At 43.0% G+C, this 21703-nt stretch overlaps 1 protein-coding gene across 6 annotated transcripts in view; it reads right to left on the reverse strand.

Moving 5' to 3' along the window:
• Positions 1-21703, reverse strand: part of LPP (LIM domain containing preferred translocation partner in lipoma) — a 682060-nt gene that overhangs the window by 588760 nt on the left and 71597 nt on the right. For 2 of the 6 annotated variants that reach the window (XM_029215428.1, XM_029215426.1), the window contains exon 1: positions 5617-12941. The exons of the other annotated variants lie outside the window; for them this stretch is intronic. The gene's annotated coding sequence lies outside the window, so the exon portion shown is untranslated. Of the gene's footprint in view, positions 1-5616; positions 12942-21703 lie in introns of those variants that run through there. 6 annotated transcript variants of the gene reach the window in all.

Below are 21703 nucleotides of genomic sequence, written 5' to 3' on the forward strand. Positions count from 1 at the left end.
TGGAGAGAGATATTCACCAAGATACCACCAAAGACACAGGTTAAAGATCAAGACGAGATCAATGGGTCTCCAAGCAGCTCTAAAATAAGATTGAAGCTCAGACACTCTAAGTCAGGTGAGCAGCTTAAGGACAGGGCATTTTTTTTCTTAGTTCCTCCAGAGATTTTAATAGGTGGCCAGGCTTGCAAACCACTGGACTGGAAGATTGTAAACTCCTCTGCAGCTCCTACGCTCTAGGAAAAACTTCAACCACCTGCTGCTTTACAGTATCCTTAGACTGACACTGACAGCATCCTACTATTTCTCTCGCTGGTTCAGTTTCCACAAAAATAAAATGGCAAAAATGACAAACCAATTTCACCAGGCTAGAGGAAAAAAAGGTGATAGACTTTAAGGTACTTTGTAAATGTATCAGTTTTTATCAACTTCCTTACATAATATATAAAAGCGCTCCTTAACTTTTCAAAGGTATTGCTCTCCTACCAAATAGTCTATAAGCAATCTAAGCCTCTGAAAATAGCCTCAACCTTCTTTTCCCCACCCAAGTACCTTGGGAGTGGTACTTGCTCACAGAATCATAGATCCCAGGGTAGGAAGCGCTCCCCAGAAGTTGTCTGGACAGCCCTCTGCTTTCATGTAGAAAAGAGGTCATTACCCCATTTCACGCATGGGTCAGGTGAGGCTCAGAAAGCTCAGGTGATTTGAGCTTAGTCACACTGATGTCCCACAACTCCACACCAACATGCCTCTCTGATTGCTGAAGGTCAGAGGCTTTCCTGTCGGGCTTTTAAAGTATAAGATGACTACAGTTCCTGTTCTAGTTCATACAGGTGACGAGACAACCAGAGTCCTCTCACCAGGCCTTGGTTCACTAACTTCTAGCGAAGGAGGCTGAGCCCCCAAAACCTCTCATCTAAGGCCGTAAAATGAAAGAAAAGCCTTAGATGTCAATATGTTGTTGTCACTTAATAGATTAGTAACTTTGAGCAAGGTATTTAGTGCAAGAGGGAAAGAATACCCTACAGTTACATTTCAAAACATGAGCTTGGGATATGAGAAAGGGCAGAGAATGTTAATCACAAACAAATGAGTGCAATGAAGTGCGGGGTGTCTGCTTCCTAGAGGCGTCTGAAAATTACTGAGGCTGATGACTACGTGCGTTAAGGGGTCATCATTCCACTTAAAGGTCATGAAGATGCCTAGAAATATCTGTCCGTTCCCAAAACTCTCAGATACCATGGATTTAATGTTAATGAGGAAAAAAAAAAAAGTTGTGGAGATCATCTTGATAATCTCACTTTAGAGATCAAGAAATGACAAGGGATAAAGAAACTTCGTCAAGATGACAGATTAAGAAGCATATACAACACCCAAGGGATACTCTCAGACATTTCTCCATTAGAAAATCCTTACACCATGTCACACTATTTTATGCTATCAGCCAATACGTAAAACGGAAAACTCTGAATATATATTTCAACAATTACAGTCAAGAAACGGAAATCTTTGTTTCCCCAACATATTACGATTTCATGGACAAAGGAGAACGGTAAGAGCAGCACGAGGTATTTACCATTATTTGATTTTTTTTTTTTTTTTTTTTAGCAGAGCACACCCAAAAGCAGAGTTTTTTGACCTACAAAAAATGTGGGGGTTGGAGAAGAAAACATGCTTTATTGTTTGATTATTAAGTTTACTTTGCCGTCTTCATTGTACGGGAGGCATTAGCACGCAAGCTGCCTCCTAAAACAAGGTGAAAGGCCTGGTGGCCGAAGACCTCATTCTCACAGCCCACGTTTTTTGTCAGCTCAAGAGGGCAAGGACCACACCAAAAGGATACATTAATTAACTGTGGACTGCAAAGGCAGATATAAGAAATTAAGAAATGAAGGAAGAGAGAAAGAAACCATTTGACAACATTTTGTCCACAAGTTTCTCGAAGAGCCTTCCCAGACCCTGCCTTCTGCCATCCCAACCCATGTCCTCTGAGGTTTGCTCTCCCATGTTAATCTGCCCCCACTCTCAGTTTTTCCAGCAGTCTCCAACAGCAAAGGTGGGAGAGGATTGCCAATTTCTCGTGAATCCTGAAGATTTCCTTTCTGAGTCATGGGAAACTGAAATAACTCGGGGGGCGGGGATGACTCTAGAAAGAAACACAGTTTTAAATCAGTTCCCACTAATTTGTTCTGCTGTGTGGTATAAGTCCTGAACACAGGAAAAATTAAGTTTCTAGAGTTGACACAAAAATGGGAGTTTTTGTTAGGTTCTGTCAATTGTCACCGTGGCAATTCTTATTAGGATTTTTCTTACCGTCATTTTTTTTGTTAAATTAATTATAGTTTGATCAGTGTAGGAGCTATTTTGAATCCATGGGACTTTCCTCACCAGATTGTTTTGGCATTTTAAAGTCACTCACATTCAGGGCCTAAACAATATGGCAAGTATCTCTTTTCCTCTCTCATTTATACTCAAATTCTAAACAAAGGAACCATCTGTTCTCTCTCTAAAAACATCAGCCCTTGTTTTCATTTCTCCGTTAATAATAACGCCTCAAAGTTATAGCACGTCTTTTTCCAACTTGCTTATTAAAGCATTCTATAGATACTTCCTCATTCATCTGCAACATCACCCCTGATAAACTGGGGAGAAAAGGGAAATGTTTGTCAATTTTTAATTAGATACGTGACTATCAGATGTTTGATGAGTTTTGTACAAATGACCGCATGTGAGCCTCCGAAAGGACGTGGCCATAACCTGGCCCAGCTCTGACTCTTCCATATGTAAAAGGGAGACCAGAAAGGAGAAGTCACTTCGTGATCTATTTTTGTACTTGGCCCTCTATCCCCGACTGTAAGCAGTCAAGGTGAGAACCGTGTCTTACACATTTTTTGTGTCTCAGGTAACTGATGTGTAAAAAGTGCTCATTTAAATATTTCTTGAATAAATGAAAATTTTGAGGGTAGTTCCACAGATGGTTGTAGCAGAGCTGGGGTCGGAGCTCAGCTCACCCGCCCTCTTATTTAGTGTGTTATTTTTAAGACCAAATAGACCTAAATGCAAGACGAATCAAATAGGGACACCACCAAAAAGGGGGGGGGGGGCACATAAGATGCAGGCCTGTGTCTAGATGTAAGAAATTTGTTGAACAAAGCCAGTAGGCATCACCAAGTTTGGCCACTGGCCACGCTCAAACACAATCCATGCTAAGGCTGACTCTTCAAACGCTCTGCGTTCCCTCTGGGCTCCGAGTACTTGGGGATTTGGTGGAACTAGTCCTTAAACATGACCCAACTGGAAGAAATGATGTGTCTTAATGCCAAAGGACACTATGTCTCTGTAACAGCCCTGAGCCCAATAAGAGAGCACCCTCCACCCTGAGATTTCCCCTCATCACTCTCTGTAACCTGAGAGCACTCAGCCTCGGGATCATGAAATCTACCAGCCTAGAGTTTTCCAACGAGCAGAGAGGTCACTGAAATCAAAACCTTTTTTCCATGTGCCTCGCTGGAAATCAGCAACCCATTTGGCACATTTTTCTTATTTTCAGAATGCCCTATTCCCCACTGCTACTCCTTGAAGCTAAAGGGAAAATAAATTGTTTCTAGAAAAGCAAGTTAACTGTGGGATTCTGTCATCCAAATTGCTTCTACACTAATAGTTCCAACAAAGTTGGCAACTCCCTAAAGAGTCTTCAAAAATAGATTGTCTGTGTAGATGAGAAAGCTAGAGGTCTGAGGAGAGAAGGAAAAATCGCTTTTTTAAGTAAAAGAAAAAACAAAAGAAATCATAGAGCCAAAGAGAATTCAAGTATATTATAATGTGGTCTCACATAAGGTGAATTTGTTTCAGATATGAACGGGAAACAAATTAGTAACAAAATACAAACAGGACTTCCCTGGTGGCGCAGTGGTTAAGAATCGGCCTGCCAATGCATGGGACACAGGTTTGAGCTCTGGTCTGGGAAGATCCCACATGCCGCGGAGCAGCTGAGCCTGTGCGCCACAACTGCTGAGCATGCGCTCTAGAGCTCGCGAGCCACAGCTGCTGAAGCCTGCGCGCCTAGAGTCTGTGCTCCGCGGCAAGGGAAGCCACCGCAACGAGAAGCCCGCAACAAAGAGTGGTCCCCACTCACCGCAACTAGAGAAAGCCTGCGTGCAGCAACGAAGACCCAACGCAGCCAAAAACAAACAAATAAATAAATAAAATAAAAATACAAACAAATCCACATAAATGAACCTTCAAACAATTCGGGTGATTTTTTTTCTCAAAGCGGGGAGGTGGGTGGGCATGGTGGGGCAGAGGGAAGAGAAAGACATGGGAATAAGGATGGAGTCACTTGAACGCCCAACACGCTGTGTCTGACACGGACACAGAGGCTGCGGGCGGTGTCTGGCATTGTCCAGCCCACGGTGGGAAGCATTTATATCAAGCCACAAAGTATCAGCAGGAGAAAAAGAGAGCGAGTACTTCAGGGCAGACAGCTGCAGAGAGGGCCCCTGCACAGAGCCGACACGGCAAGCTGAATGCGTCTTACATCAATAGTCCTTCCCTCGCTCATCACACTCGACTCCTGGAGGCCTTCAGGGTCAAGGCTGTCCCCAGAACCATTCATCATTCCTGCCGCCACTACCCGTTGACCCGCTCTCAATATGTTCCTGACAAGTTTGCCCTTTTCATACATACGGACCTTCCTGCTCTCAGGCTACCTCCGGAAATATCACCTTGGACTTCGCGTACATCTCCGGTAATCCAGCAACCTAACGTTTAACATCTAAAAGTGAAAGGGTCCTACATTAAAGGACATGTAAAAGATCCACAAAATGTTACTTAACCGGCCTTCATCTCCAAACCTTACTTTTTCAGAAAATCATTTGGAAGATGGCCACTGGGGTGGTCGGTCAAGCGTTCATCTGACGTCTGAGTAGGTGTCTGTCACGGCTGCAAGAACAGAGAAGACCTGTGCTTGGAGCTGTCACAGCCCTTGACAATCTCCTCCTGGCAAAGCCACCTCTGAGCAAAGAACCCCTAAGAAGGCAGATGCTTCCCCTCACATGAGTGGCCCTACTGGCCAACCAGTAAATACGACTTGATAGTGATGATCGGTACTTTTTTAAATTAAAGTTTCTATCGAAGGATGTTGCCGGTGTGATATTCTAACTACTCAGTTCAAGTTGGATGACTGGGGGGCAAGGCTCTCAACCACTCTGGACATCAGTTTCTTTTTCTACAAAATAACGCAGTCCAGTTCAATAAGCTTTAGACTTCCTTCTGGCTCAGAAATCCTGTGCCTAATGATTTAGTTCCTGCTGCCAAGTGGTCTGCCCTCTCCCTCCTAGTTTGTTCATCTCCATCCTCTCTCTCCCTCCCCACCCCCACTCCTCTTTCTCTCTCTTTCTCTCCCCCCGCCCCCCCCCACACACACACACACATAATCCACCCCAACATCCCTCTTATCCAGTCCACAAACTTGTTATTTAGGCAAACTGCAAGCAATTCCTATCCACAGTCCCAATCACTGCTTCTCTGCTTAAGATCTGATACCCAAAGGATTTTTTAATTAGTTTATGAGAGAAAATAATGGGACACATGGCCCCCCCCTTTACACACAGACCTCACCTTGAGATGAGATCCTCTGGGGGCTCCAGCAGTCTCTTCATCCCCCGGCCACAGAGGCTGCCACCTGCCAGGACTCCAGCTGCTCAAGTATGATCTCTACCCCTTACTCTCTGACACCTTGAACAAGTCATTTTACCTCTCTGGGCCTCAGTTCCCCAACTGTAAAGTGAGGCATTCGGGATAAAATAAATGCCAATGTTAACTACCAATTCTGACATTCTTCTCTAGAGCTCTGAAATTTCATCACACATCAAAACAGACACCCTCCAAAGCCCTCTCTCTGATATTGGTGTTGACCTACAGGCTCCCAGATAAATGCAAGTGACTTTTTGCATGATGTTGCACGATAAGTAATAATAGCGCATCAATAGGGGCAAGTACTTCTAATTTGTGTTTGTTTATTTGTTTATTTCCAGGCTAAAGAAGTTGTAGGAACCACCTGCTATTGGCCTTGGGAGATCCCATGATGCCTTTTTCTTTTTTTTTTTTTTACAATGGACCAGAAGTGCAGAAACTAAAAAGGTAAGCGTGGAAACCACACAGTAAAAACATGGAGCCTGAAAAATTGAGAAAATGATTTAGGGTAAATAATACCACATCCCTCTTAAAACATTTTTTTAAAACAATAATGAGAGTAAGAGGAGTACTATAAAGTAAAACTAAAATTGAGCAGAGAAAAGACTGATTTGCCTAGGATCCCTCTCAGCCACGTAATCAGCACGCATAGCAAAGACCGCATAATACTCATGTTTCTATTTGTTGCCCTCAACTGACATGGTTGGTCGTTTGTTTTGTTTTAAATAAAATGGGGAAGCAACAAATATATTAAATCCATCTGCAAAAAACCCATATTTGCATGTGGAAAACAAATAAGTGGGTGTCTGAATGGGTGATTAGGCATGCAATTGCCCATCTGCACCGGGGGCCCCAGCCTCCCCTGCAGGTGCGCCTGACGCAGGAGCAGAGACTCAGAAAGGAGGGTCCTCCACCACAGAGAGCGAGAGGAGGGAAACCATACCCTCCGCAACTGGACTTGTTCTGAGCTGCCCCCGGTACTGTCCCAGCTCTCCATCCACTGTCCCTGTATCAAAGCTGAAAGCCAGAAAAAAACTTTCGTCATCCTTTTCTTACACTGCTGTGAATTCTTTAAATCACAAAGGCAATTTTTTTTTTCTGAGCATCTTCAGTACGTGCTTAACAAATATTTGTTGTTGCATCTGTCTTTATGAGAATGGGCGGCCTCCTCTCCTGCACTCTTCACCTCGGTCACTCCACTCCAGCCACGCTGGCCTCCTCACTTTTCTGGAATGCGTCAGGCATGCTTCGGCCTCGGGGCCTTGGCAATTGCTTTCTTTCAGCTTGAAACATTCTTTCCCCTCTCTTCAGCTGACTGCCTCACCGCCTGCAGGCCCGTGTGCCTGTGTACCCATATCAGTAAGACCTTCTCGGACCAATGAATTTTAAATCTGTGTTATCCCCACACTCTGTGCCCTTAACCTGCTTTATTTTTCTTCTGAAAATAGATCACAACCTAAATATTATCTATTTACTCATTGATTTACGTGTTGCCTGTTCCCATCAAAGAGCAAGTTTGTCTGATTTTGTTCACAGTTCTATTCCCTACACCTGGAATAGTCTAGCACATAGTAGGTGCTAAATACACGGTTGTTAAGTTAATGAGTCATCATCATTATTTGCAAACCACTACACTGGGCACCATGGGTCCTCTTATGGAATAAGACAGGATTTATGCTCTTAGGAAGCTTCTACAACCTCGTGGAGAAGGAAGACTGGAAATCTGCTTACATAGCAGAGCAAAGCAACATGAATGCTCCACTGGAGGTATAAACAAAGCACTCTGATAGTACAGAAAAAGCAAGTTGTTGACATTGGAGGGGGCAGTGGGTGGGGAGCGGATTGAAGGACACCAAGAGAACAGAATTCTTTGGAACTGTCTTCAAAACAAGCTCAGAAATCATCCTCAAAACTGCATTCAGCACAAACAAGTACTAAGACAACCTTAGTTAGCCTCCTTTCCTTCATCAATAATGCTAAGTGAAACAAGATTGCCCAAGATAAGTCAGCATTTCTGTGTGCCAAGACCATGGAGAAAAGAAGAATCACTTCCCTCCTTAAAGCCTTCGCTTTAAAATGGAAATTATTTAATTTGCACACAAAATGCACACAAAACACGTCTATAGAAAATTCCATGCTCTCCGGACAGGAACGACCTTAAAGGGCATCTAGTCCAACGTCTTATTTCCTCTGCGAGGACCCATCAGTATCAGCCTCTACCTAAATAACCCTAACGCCCGAAGTGGCCCATGCCACTGTGGTCTGCTCTTAATACTAAAACATTCTCCCGCACACTGTCTTTCTGTTGCTTCCACCCACTGCTCCCAGAACTCCTTCTGGGGTCACAAAGAGCAAGTTCATGGCCCCTTCCATGGCAGAGTCCCACTCCGCTCCCTCCTCATGCATCCCCTTTCTCTCTTCTCCACACTAACCACTTCTGGTTCCTTCTTTCATCCAACCTAAACTGCCCCCTTCCTTTCCCTCCTCTAACTCTCTCTGTTCCAGGACTTTTTATTTATTTATTTTTTTTGGAGCTGACCTAGTGCTCAAGCAATTTAGCGTTCTTTGGAGAGCTGAGCATTTTGTCTGGGGTCTGGGAGAGAGGCACAGAGGATCCAAAGGAACATGGGTTAACTCTGTGAGCCTTGACCCAGGAAGAAGACCCTGGCAGAGTAACCTAACTTTCTGACCTTGACCTTGAAATGCCACCTTTGACATAAATTAGAATATTGTAGACATTATAACTCTTTGGAAGCAAAGAAGGCAAAGAGGTGAAGAGCATCTCCTGAGCCCACTCCACCTCAGGGACACGAAGAATTTGGGGAGTCTTGTGCCTACGGTAAACCATGGTCCCTCTAGTCTTGTTGATCCCAGCTTCTCAACTCCCACGGCCAGGCTGCATTAGAATATGTAGTTTTTAACCATCTCTACATCTGAGCATTGGATTCTAACCACTACTTGCCTGTGTGACCTTGGGCAAGACACTTAAAGTCAGCAAATCAAAGCATCCCAGAAGGTAAAACAAAAAGAGAGCTCTAAATCATCCAGTCCAAAAATTGCCCAGAGACCTCCTGTGCGCCTCCACCCTCCCTTCCCCACCCACAGCCATGGCAGACACTGCTAAATGATCACGGACTCTTTCCTTCTCGGTCAGGATACCGCTTCAGAATCCTTCTCAACACAGCGTCTCAAAGAGCCACTACCAATCCACCATGCGGCCACATGAAATGAAACCCAAACTACTCATTCTTCAGATGAGGAAAACTGAAACTCAAAGATGGGCCGTGACCTCCCTGTGTCTCAGTGTTAGGAGCAGAACCAGAACTACAAAGGCCCCCTCCCTGTTTTCCTGAGTCCTTTCTCCTCTTCTAACTCTGATATTCTATCAGTGTTCCTCGCAGTGGGGATGGGGAACTTGCTGTTGTATTAAGTGCTGTGGTATTAAATACAGAGAAAGGGTTTCTAAATAGGAGGCAAAAGCTTCAGAGAAGGCTTGGAGGAAGAGGTGCACTTGAGCTGGCCTGAAGAAGTTTGCTATCTGTAGGAACCAGTGAGCTATATCTGCCTTTTGCCGAAGAAGATTCAGGATGCGGGAAGCATTTCCTGTAGCAAGAACAGCATAAGCAAAGGAATGGTGAAGACCATGGTGTGATGAGAGGAGGCTAAGGGCTGCTGAGAGAGCTGTAGCCAAAACAGAGGCCAAGGAGGAGGGGGGGAGGGGGACAAAGATGATGACAAGAAGAGATTAGAAGGGCCAACCAGAGTCTTTGTGGGGTTTTAAATGCTGATTTTTTTTTAATTGACTTAAAGTCCTTAAGACTTACAAATGGGAAACAGAGATAAGAAAGGACTGGAGGGAAAGTAAAGAATCCATCTCTATTCTCAACGGAAAAAAAGCCTTGCCCTAAACTGTATTACAGGAACACTTTCATTATGTAAAAGCCTATTTTGTTTTCATGTCATTCTTAGATTACATCATAGAATGGCTGTAGCCGTCTCTCGTACCATATTATAAATAAATCACCAGCTTAATCATAGAACAAACCAGGGCCCTAGATTTAAGAGGAAAATATTAGATCATTTTTAATAACTGATATAACTCAAGCCAGTCACCACTGAAGCAGGGGGAAGTGATGTCATCCTAAAGGAGTCCAAAGAGGAACGGGAGAGGGTCAGCCCTGGGCAGGTCCCAGAGAAGCTTCCATTTACAAAGGAAGAAGTGGCTGATGGTAGCTGAGTGGAGCTCATCCTCTGGGCTGAACAATGTTGTCATGAAAACCAACAATGACTTCTTAATAGACCTTCCTCATGAAACACAGTGCACACATAGTTGTTCCCAAAATGACTATATTTCCAAAGACCAGAAAACATGAGCATATTTTGATGCCTGTATTTACGTCTTGGGAGCCACTGAGCAAAATTATAAATGTTAAGGCTTTTAGCTATTCAGGAAAAGATGAAATCCGGGGTGACATATGCAAATGCTGCAGGTCTGGCCCAAGCCGAGGAGACAGTGCAAAGTGCGGACACTGAGATAATGGTCTGACAAAGAAAAGAACCAGGGTGGTTTCTAGCAGTTACAGACTATTAAGGAGATTGGAAATGAAACTGTTTAATGTGCACCAACTACGCACTAAGAAGCATACACAATTGGCACTTTACATACGTCATGCTGCTTTGAGAGCACAGAAGAATCTGTAAGCTAGGTGCTACTGGCACAATATTTTTCCGACATGGAAACCCGTTTAAAAATGATTAAACAGCTTAAGTAAGATTATGCAGCTGATATACGACAGTCTCCCTATTCCAATTCCGCTTTATCAGGGACACATGATTTTTTGAGGCAGGAGCCCGATGTGTCCCCCTTTGCCTGGCACCATATCAGTAATAAAGCTATCCTTTAAAAAAAAAAAAAAAAATTCCACTTAGCTCGTTGCTTTCCCCCAATGAAAACTACTTCTTACTATCGACTTTCAATAACAGTTAAATAATTGATAAGAAACACTTTGAAAGCACCAAAAGTAAAAAAAAAAAAAAAAAAAAAATATTGAAATCCAAAAGGAACCGTGGAGCTGGGAATAGTATTAACATTCTGGCCAGTGCCAGTCTCAATGACCAAAGCTGGCTTTCCTTGTTTTGGCTGCAGGGCTGCTAATGAGTTTGACCATCCTTTTAAGTCTCCCATTTCCATTAATTTTTAGGAATGTTAAGGTGGGCTCTAAGGGAACCTGTCATCTTCTATAAAATGTACTGCCGAGCTTGGTTTTATAAAAAGACTATTTTGGTGGGGGGAGGAGACGGATGCTCTGGAAAAGGGCTTTCTGCCAGACAGAAAGTATTGACTGAGGTTTTCTGTCTGATCCTGTCAGTCTCACAGTAATGTTGTGTATTGGCTCACTGTTCTTAATACAAATGTTATTCATAACTGCAGAGACACACTGTCTGAGCCAAGTAATACTGATTTATGCAACTCTTCAGGACACAGTGTGACTCAATAGGAGATGTACACCCTGAAATTTAACTAAAAGAACACCACCAAGGCTCAAGTCTCCAAATTTTGACCTATTTTCCCCAATCTCTTTCTGGGACAGGACAGAGGTTGCAAAAAGCAGAGAATACATGCCTAAAAGTTGTATGGACTGATTTGGAGGCAGAGACTGCGCAGAGAGGTGGAGGGGACGCACTGGGCCAGAGTCTGAGGTGCCTTAGATGTCCCTCCCATGGCTACCCCTGGCTCTGTGGCCCTGGGAAGAGTCTGTCCCCTCTCTGGGTCTTGGCATCTCATCTGCACAGCAAAGAGCTCAAGTAAGAACATGCAAACATTTCCACCAAAGCAGCCCTAACTGCTAAACAGGGCAAAGAGTTACAGGTAGAGTAGCACAGCATTAATTAAAAACTTGTGTTCTTCCTCTGAAAAGCCATGCTAGTTTTGCATTCTGTGTGATTACATACCAATGCTTATATTCAGATTTTAAATGGAGTTCTCCCCCAAAAAAGTCTTCAAGTAAAATTGATCCACAGAGGTGCACTGAGAATATGCACTTTAGCACCTGCCATGTAAGCCTGGGTGTCTGAGGCAGGCAGCGCCCAGAGGGCCCCCTGTAACTCCACCTCCTGTGCTTCAGGCCCTTGTGCAGTCCCTCCGCTTGACTGGGCTGGATCTAGTGACTTGCTTTCAGCAAGCAGAACGAGGCAGAGGAAGTGGTGTGTCACTTCCAGGATTAGGTTACAAAAAGGCTGTGGATGTGGCTTGGTCTGAGGGATTGTGTCTTGTTCACCTGCTCTGAGGGAAGCCAGCTTCCACGTTGTGAGCTGCCTATGGAGAAGCCCACAAGGCAAGCAACTGGGGGCAGCCTCCAGCCAACAGTCGGCAAGGAGCTGAGGCGCCCAGTCCAACAACCCGTGGGGAACTGCATCCTGCCAACGATGTGATTGAGCTTGGTGGCGGGTCCTCCCCAGCGGAAACTTCACATGAGACTGCAACCTCAGGACAGACCTGGAGGCACCCATCTAAGCTGTTCCCAGATTCCTGACTCACAGAACCTGTGACATAATGTTTCTTGTTTTAAAGTGCTAAGTTTGGGGTAACTGGTTATGCAGCGATAGATAGAGAAGACAGCATTCCAATCTGAGAGGTCCAGTCCTGGATTACTTTAAAGGCCTCTACCAACACCACCAGTTTTCTTGAGGCTTAGGGAGTAGACCAAAAGAGACTGGCTATCAGGAACTCTTGAAAGGAACCCATGTCCCACAGAATGTAGAGATGATTGCTGGCTTGGTAATGTGTACCCAGGCATGCTCTGGGCCACCTGGAGGTGACCATGGAAATAATATCAGTGCAGGTCAAAATCAACATGACGCTTTTGGCAACAGTACAGTGATGGGAAATAAACCAGAGACTGAAACACATGTGGAAGGTGAAAGGCTCCTTGCCTGCCCAGCTGTGTTCTGCCATCAGCTACACCACCATCAGAACCTGTCCAGCCAAACTGCAGCTCCATGGTTCACTGAGAAGTTCTGAGGTCAGGCCCCCTCCTCCTAGTAACCTTCCCCAATGTTCCCAATTCTTTCCACTCCCCCATCCTTTCATCTAAGCCCCTTGAGAAGCTATAACTTAATTACCTCGATTTCCCAAGCACCTAATATAAGACCTGGTGATCAGAGGGAGACCTTCAAGATGGTGGAAGAGTAAGAGGTGGAGATCACCTTCCTCCCCACAGATACATCAGAAATACATCTACACGTGGAACAACTCCTACAGAACACCTACTGAACGCTGGCAGAAGACCTCAGACCTCCCAAAAGGCAAGAAACTCCCCACGTACCTGGGTAGGGAAAAAGAAAAAAGAAAAAACAGAGACAAAAGAATAGGGACAGGACCTGCACCAGTGGCAGAGAGCTGTGAAGGAGGAAAGGTTTCCACACACTAGGAAGCCCCTTCGTGGGCGGAGACTGTGAGTGGCAGAGGGGGAAGCTTCAGAGCCGCGGAGAAGAGCACAGCAACAGGGGTGCGGAGGGCAAAGTGGAGAGATTCCCACACAGAGGATCGGTGCCGACCAGCACTCACCAGCCCAAGAGGCTTGTCTGCTCACCAGCTGGGGTGGGCCGGGCTGAGAGCTGAGGCTCAAGCTTCAGAGGTCAGATCCCAGGCAGAGGACTGGGGTTGGCTGCGTGAACACAGCCTGAAGGGGCTAGTGCACCAAAGCTAGCCAGGAGGGAATCCAGGAAGAAGTCTGGACCTGCCTAAGAGGCAAGAGTCCATTGTTTCGGGGGGTGTGAGGAGAGGGGATTCAGAGCATCGCCTAAACGAGCTCCAGAGATGGGCACGAACTGCAGCTATCAGTGCGGATCCCAGAGACGGGCATGAGACGCTAAGGCTGCTACTGCAGCCACCAGGAAGCCTGTGTGAAAGCACAGGTCACTCTCCACACCTCCCCTCCCGGGAGCCTCTACAGCCCGCCACTGCCAGGGTCCCGTGATCCAGGGACAACTTCCCCAGGAGAATGCACGGCGCGCCTCAGGCTGGTGCAACATCACGCTGGCCTCTGCCACCCCAGGCTTGCCCCACATTCCGTATCCCGCCCTCCCCCCGGTGTGAGTGAGCCAGAGCCCCCGAAACAGCTGCTCCTTTAACCCCATCCTGCCTGAGGGAACAGATGCCCTCAGGTGACCTTCACGCAGAGGCGGGTCCAAATCCAAAGTTGAACCCCAGGAGCTGTGCGAACAAAGAAGGGAAAGGGAGATCTCTCCCAGCAGCCTCAGGAGCACCAGATTAAATCCCCACAATCAACTTGACGTTCCCCGCATCTGTGCAATACCTGAATAGACAACGAAGCATCCCAAAACGGAGGCAGTAGACTTTGGGAGCAACTGTAGCCTTGGGGTTTGCTTTCTGCATCTAATTTCTTTCTGGTTTTATGTTTATCTTAGTTTAGTATTTAGAATTTATTATCATTGGTAGATTTGTTTATTGATTTGGTTGCTCTCTTCCTTTTTTTTTATATGTATATAAATACCTTGTTTTTTCCTTTTTCTCTTTTTGTGAGGGTGTATGTATATGCTTCTTTGTGTGATTTTGTCTGTATAGTGTTGCTTTTACCATTTGTCCTAGGGTTCTGTCTGTCCGTTTTTGTTTGCTTGTTTTTTAGTATAGTTTTCAGTGCTTGCCATCATTGATGGATTTGTTTTTTTGGTTTGGTTGATCTCTTCTTTCTTTCTTTCTTTTTTTATTACTTTTTAATTCTTTTATTTTTAATATTTTTTTATTTTTTGTTTCAGTAATTTTTTATTTAATTTTATTTTTTTCTTTCTTTTTCTCTCCCTTTTCTTCTGAGCCATGTGGTTGACAGGGTCTTGGTGCTCTGGCCAGATGTCAGCCCTGAGTCTCTGAGGTGGTAGAGCCAAGTTCAGGACATTGGTCCACCAGAGACCTCCCGGCTCCACATAATGTCAAACGGCAAAAGCACTCCCAGAGATCTCCATCTCAACGCTAAGAACCAGCTCCACTCAACGACCAGCAAGCTACAGTGCTGGACACCCTATGCCAAACAACTAGCAAGACAGGAACACAACCCCACCCATTAGCAGAGAGCCTGCCTAAAATCATAATAAGGTCACAGACACCCCAAAACACACCACCAAACGCGGTTCTGCCCACCAGAAAGAGAAGATCCAGCATCATCCACCAGAACACAGGCACCAATCCCCTCCACCAGGAAGCCTACACAACCCACTGAACCAACCTTAGCCACTGGGGACAGACACCAAAAACAACGGGAACTACAAACCTGCAGCCTGTGAAAAGGAGACCCCAAACATAGTAAGTTAAGCAAAATGACAAGATGGAGAAACACACGGCAGATGAAGGAGCAAGGTAAAAACCCACCAGACCAAATAAATGAAGAGGAAATAGGCAATCTACCTGAAAAAGAATTCAGAGTAATGATAATAAAGATGATCCAAAATCTTGGAAATAGAATGGAGAAAATACAAGAAACGTTTAACAAGGACCTAAAAGAAGTAAAGAGCAAACAGACAATGAAGAACACCACAATAAATGAAATTAAAAATTCTCTAGAAGGAATCAATAGCAGAATAACTGAGGCAGAAGAATCGATAAGTGACCTGGAAAATAAAACAGTGGAAATAACTACTGCAAGGCAGAATAAAGAAAAAAGAATGAAAAGAATTGAGGACAGCCTCAGAGACATCTGGGAAAACATTAAACGCACCAACATTCAAATTATAGAGGTCCCAAAAGAAGAACAAAACAAGAAAGGGGCTGAGAAAATATTTGAAGAGATTATAGTTGAAAACCTCCCTAATATGGAAAAGGAAACAGTCAATCAAGTCCAGGAAGCACAGAGAGTCCCATACAGGATAAATCCAAGGAGAAACACGCCAAGACACATATTAATCAAACTATCAAAAATTAAATACAAAGAAAAAATAGTAAAAGCAGCAAGGGAAAAACAACAAATAACGTACAAGGGAATCCCCATAAGGTTAACAACTGATCTTTCAGCAGAAACTCTGAAAGCCAGAAAGGAGTGGCAGGACATATTAAAAGTGACGAAAGGGAAAAACCTACAATCAAGATTACTCTACCCAGCAAGGATCTCATTCAGATTCAATGTAGAAATTAAAACCTTTACAGACAAGCAAAAGCAAACAGAATTCAGCACCACCAAACCAGCTTTACAACAAATGCTAAAGGAACTTCTTTAGGCAGGAAACACAAGAGAAGGGAAAGACCTACAATAACAAACCCAAAACAATTAAGAAAATGGTAATAGGAACATACATATCAATAACTACCTTAAATGTAAATGGATTAAATGCTCCAACCAAAAGACATAGACTGGGGCTGAATGGATACAAAAACAAGACCAGTATATATGCTGTCTGCAAGACACCCACTTCAGTCCTAGGGACACATACAGACTGAAAGTGAGGGGACCGAAAAAGATATTCCATGCAAATGGAAATCACAAGAAAGCTGGAGTAGCAATTCTCATATCAGACAAAACAGACTTTAAAATAAAGACTATTACAAGAGACAAAGAAGGACACTACATAATGATCAAGGGGTCAATCCAAAATGAAGATATAACAATTGTAAACATTTATGTACCCAATACAGGAGTACCTCAATACATAAGGCAAATGCTAACAGCCATACAAGGGGAAATCAACAGTAACACAATCATAGTAGGGGACTTTAACACCCCACTTTCACCAATGGACAGATCATCCAAAACGAAAATAAATAAGGAAACACAAGCTTTAAATGATGCATTAAACAAGATGGACTTAATTGATATTTATAGGACCATTCCATCCAAAAACAACAGAATACACTTTCTTCTCAAGTGCTCAGGCAACATCCTCCAGGATAGACCCTATCTTGTATCACCAATCAAGCCTTGGTAAATTTAAGAAAATTGAAATCGTATCAAGTACCTTTTCCAACCACAACACTATGAGATATCAATTACAGGAAAAAAATCTGTAAAAAATACAAACACGTGGAGGCTAAACAATACACTACTAAATAACCAAGAGATCACTGAAGAAATCAAAGAGGAAATCAGAAAGTACCTAGAAACAAATGACAATGAAAACACGACGACCCAAAACCTATGGGATGCAGTAAAGCAGTTCTAAGAAGGAAGTTTATAGCAATACAATCCTACCTCAAGAAACAACAAACATCTCAAAAAAACAACCTAACCTTACACCTAAAGCAATTAGAGAAAGAACAAAAAAACCCCAAAGTTAGCAGAAGGAAAGAAATCATAAAGATCAGATCAGAAATAAATGAAAAAGAAATGAAGGAAATGATAGCAAAGATCAATAAAACTAAAAGCTGCTTCTTTGAGAAGATAAACAAAATTGATAAACCATTAGCCAGACTCATCAAGAAAAAAAGAAGACTCAAATCAACAGCATTAGAAATGAAAAAGGAGAAGTAACAACTGACACTGCAGAAATGCAAAGGATTATAAGAGACTACTACAAACAACTATATGCCAATAAAATGGACAACCTGGAAAAATGGACAAACTCTTAGAAAAGCACAAACTTCCAACACTGAACAAGGAAGAAACAGAAAATATAAACAGACCAAACACAAACACTGAAATTGAGACTGTGATTAAAAATCTTCCAACAAACAAAATCCCAGGACCAGATGGCTTCACAGGCAAATTCTATCAAACATTTAGAGAAGAGCTAACACCTATCCTTCTCAAACTCTCCCCAAATATAGCAGAGGGAGGAACACTCCCAAACTCTTTCTATGAGGCCACCATCACCCTGATACCAAAACCAGATAAAGATATCACAAAGAAAGAAAACTACAGGCCAATATCACTGATGAACATAGATGCAAAAATCCTCAACAAAATACTAGCAAATAGAATCCAACAGCACATTAAAAGGATCATAAACCATGATCAAGTGGGGGTTATCCTAGGAATGCAAGGATTCTTCAATATACGCAAATCAATCAATGTGATACACCATATTAACAAATTGAAGAATAAAAACCATATGATCATCTCAATAGATGCAGAAAAAGCTGTTGACAAAATTCAACACCCATTTATGATAAAACCCCTCCAGAAAGTAGGCATAGAGGGAACTTTCCTCAACATAATAAAGGCCATATACGACAAACCCACAGCCAACATCGTTCTCAATAGTGAAAAACTGAAACCATTTCCTCTAAGATCAGTAACAAGACAAGGCTGTCCACTCTCACCACTATTATTCAACATAGTTTTGGAAGTTTTAGCCACAGCAATCAGAAAAGAAAAAGAAATAAAATGAATCCAAATCAGAAAACAAGAAGTAAACTGTCACTGTTTGCAGATGACATGATACTATACACAGAGAATCCTAAAGATGCTACCAGAAAACTACTAGAGCTAATCAATGAATCTGGTAAAGTAGCAGGATACAAAATTAATACACAGAAATCTCTAGCATTCCTATATACTAATGATGAAAAATCTGAAAGGGAAATTAAGGAAACACTCCCATTTACCACTGCAACAAAAAAAATAAAATACCTAGGAATAAACCTACCTGAGGAGACAAAAGACCTGTATGCAGAAAACTATAAGACACTGATGGAAGAAATTAAAGATGATACAAACAGATGGAGAGATATACCATGTTCTTGGATTGGAAGAATCAACATTGTGAAAATGACAGTACTACCCAAAGCAGTCTACAGATTCAATGCAATCCCTATCAAACTACCACTGGCATTTTTCACAGAACTAGAACAAAAAATTTCACAGTTTGTATGGAAACACAAAAGACCCCGAATAGCCAAGGCAATCTTGTGAAAGAAAAATAGAGCTGGAGGAATCAGGCTCCCGGACTTCAGACTATACTACAAAGCTACAGTAATCAAGACACTATGGTACTGGCACAAAAACAAAAATAGAGATCAAAGGAACAGGATGGAAAGCCCAGAGATAAACCCATTCACCTATGGTCACCTTATTTTTGATAAAGGAGGCAAGAATATACAATGGAGAAAAGACACCCTCTTCAATAAGCGGTGCTGGGAAAACTGGACAGCTACATGGAAAAGAATGAAATTAGAACACTCCCTAATGCCATACACAAAAATAAACTCAAAATGTATTAAAGATCTAAATGTAAGACCAGACACTATAAAACTCTTAGAGGAAAACATAGGCAGAACACTCTATGACATAAATCACAGCAAGATCCTTTTTGACCCACCTTCAAAAGAAATGGAAATAAAAATAAACAAATGGGACCTAATGAAACTTAAAACCTTTTGCACAGCAAAGGAAACAAGATGAAAAGACAACCCTCAGAATGGGAGAAAATATTTGCAAATGAAGAAACTGACAAAGGATTAATCTCCAAAATTTACAAGTAGCTCATGCAGCTCAATATCAAAGAAACAAACAAGCCAATCCAAAAATGGGCAGAAGACCTAAATAGACATTTCTCCAAAGAAGATATACAGATTACCAACAAACACACAAAAGGATGCTCAGCATCACTGATCATTAGAGAAATGCAAATCAAAACTACAATGAGGTATCACCTCACACCTGTCAGAATGGCCATCATCAAAAAATCTACAAACTATAAATGCTGGAGAGGGCATGGAGAAAAAGGAACCCTCTTGCACTTTTGGTGGGAATGTAAATTGATACAGCCACTATGGAGAGCAGCATGGAGATTCCTTAGAAACCTAAAAATAGAACTACCATATGACCCAGCAATCCCACTACTAGGCATATACTCTGAGAAAACCATAATTCAAAGAGTCATGTAACACAATGTTCACTGCAGTTCTATTTACAATTGCCAGGACATGGAAGCAACCTAAGTGTCCATCAAGAGATGAATGGATAAAGAAGATGTGGCACATATATACAATGGAATATTACTCAGTTAAACTGAAATGAAATTGAGTTATTTGTAGTGATGTGGATGGTCCTGGAGTCTGTCATACAGAGTGAAGTAAGTCAGAAAAAGAAAAACAAATACCGTATGCTAACACATATATACAGACTCTAAAGAAAAAAAAACAAAAATGGTTCTGAAGTACCTACGGGCAGGACAGGAATAAAGACGCAGACGGAGAGCATGGACTTGAGGACACCGGGAGGGGGGAGGGTCAGCTGGGACGAAGTGAGAGAGTGGCATGGACATATATACACTACCAAATGTAAAATAGACAGCTAGTGGGAGGCAGCCACATAGCACAGGGAGATTAGCTCCCTGCTTTGTGACCACCTAGAGGCGTGGGATAGGGAGGGTGGGAGGGAGATGTAAGCGGGAGGAGATATGGGGATATATGTATATGGATAGCTGATTCACTTTGTTATACAGCAGAAACTAACACACCATTGTAAAGCAATTATACTCCAATAAAGATGTTAAAGAAAAACAAAAAGACCTGGGCAGAGAGCTAGCACATGCCCTGTGAACCAGGAGTAAATATTTGGCAGCAATCTATACAGGACTCAGGGGGCTCTCCATCCATTCGCCATCAGCCCCCCTCCACCACACAGTAGCCCAATGGGGGAGAACCTGAGAACTCCTGACAACCTAGGGCTCTGCCCAAGGTAGAGTACAAGTGTGTCCACTGTGCTGAGGTCAGGAAGTAGAAGCATGTGGAATTAGGAGGAAGGAAACAAAAGAGCCAGCTCCACCTTCTACTTACATAGACAGCAAAACATCTCCGACAACTCATCCCTTGGTTACAGAACAGCCACAGGGCCTCAGGAGTCTGGATGAGTCCCTGCTCAGACCCAACAAATCCTTTTGTAACTTTTGAAGCAGTAACATAAAAGCATTAAAGCTGGCTACACAGATGGTCACACATGCGCAGAAATCACCTGACTGACAGGCTGCAGGGAGCCAAGACCTTCACCTCTGGCGGAAGTGACCAATGCTTTGCTTCCGGCAGAGATTCATACCTGATTCTTCTGAGGACCAAAGAGGAAATATTAAAACTGAAAGCCCTTGGCTACCATCAACAATTGTACGCTAGTATCAACAGAGGGAAATAATTTCCTTCCTGACTCCCACTAGGCCAGTCATGCCTAGAGCAGGTGTGATTATCTACTCAAACAACGCAAGTCCCAAATGGCTGGACTATAGCTTCTAGGGAATTTCTCAAAGCACTGAGACTTCCTCAGTCTCTGAATCTACTTCCCTCCACCTCCTGCTGCCTACAGCAAAAACAAATATGGAAAGTAATCATGATACACAACTTCATCTCAACTTCAACCATGATCATTAAGCTAGGTTCCAGATCTAGCTCCTTTCCAAGACTGAGGACAAATTACTGCCCATCCAGTCCTGGGGATGATGTGGGTACAGAGTTGGAAGGAAGGACACATACTGAGCATATACTATGCACCAGGAACAGTGCAGGGGATTGCACATTCCATTGTCTTATGTTTCTTTATATTCAAGATCAATATTTTTCTTTATTGTCAATGTCTTATTTTTCTTTATATTCTTTATGTTGAAACTAAAGACAAGTGTAATGACCTATCATGTATGGATTACAGTTTGCAAAACAAGTTGGCATCTATCAACCCACTTGCTCTAAACAAACACGAGAGGTGGGCAGGACAACGATTATTATTCCTAATTCTCTGATCAGGGGAATGAAGGTGGAGGGATGTTGTTTTCTAGGGTTGCACATCTAATATTTGGCAGGTCTTCTGATACCCCATGCCACCATACTCACTGCCTTTTTATGCACTCGCAAACTTCTTAAGGTGTACTGGTCCCAGAAGCCTATTTCTGTCCAGTTATTTGTTTCATTCTCATAAAACCATGAAGTTCAGCCTCATCTGTGCTAGAATTCCTAAAGCTTTCCAACAGAGAATTGGCCAGCACCTGATAGAACACCCTCAGGAAAAGGGCCAGTCACTACCTTTGGATTTAGTATTTCTATCCAGGAAAATGCACTGTGCACCTATTATGTGCCAGAGAT

The sequence above is a fragment of the Monodon monoceros genome, unplaced genomic scaffold, assembly GCF_005190385.1.
Source record: "Monodon monoceros isolate NGI ecotype Baffin Bay Population unplaced genomic scaffold, NGI_Narwhal_1 Super_Scaffold_11, whole genome shotgun sequence".
NCBI lineage: Eukaryota > Metazoa > Chordata > Mammalia > Artiodactyla > Monodontidae > Monodon > Monodon monoceros.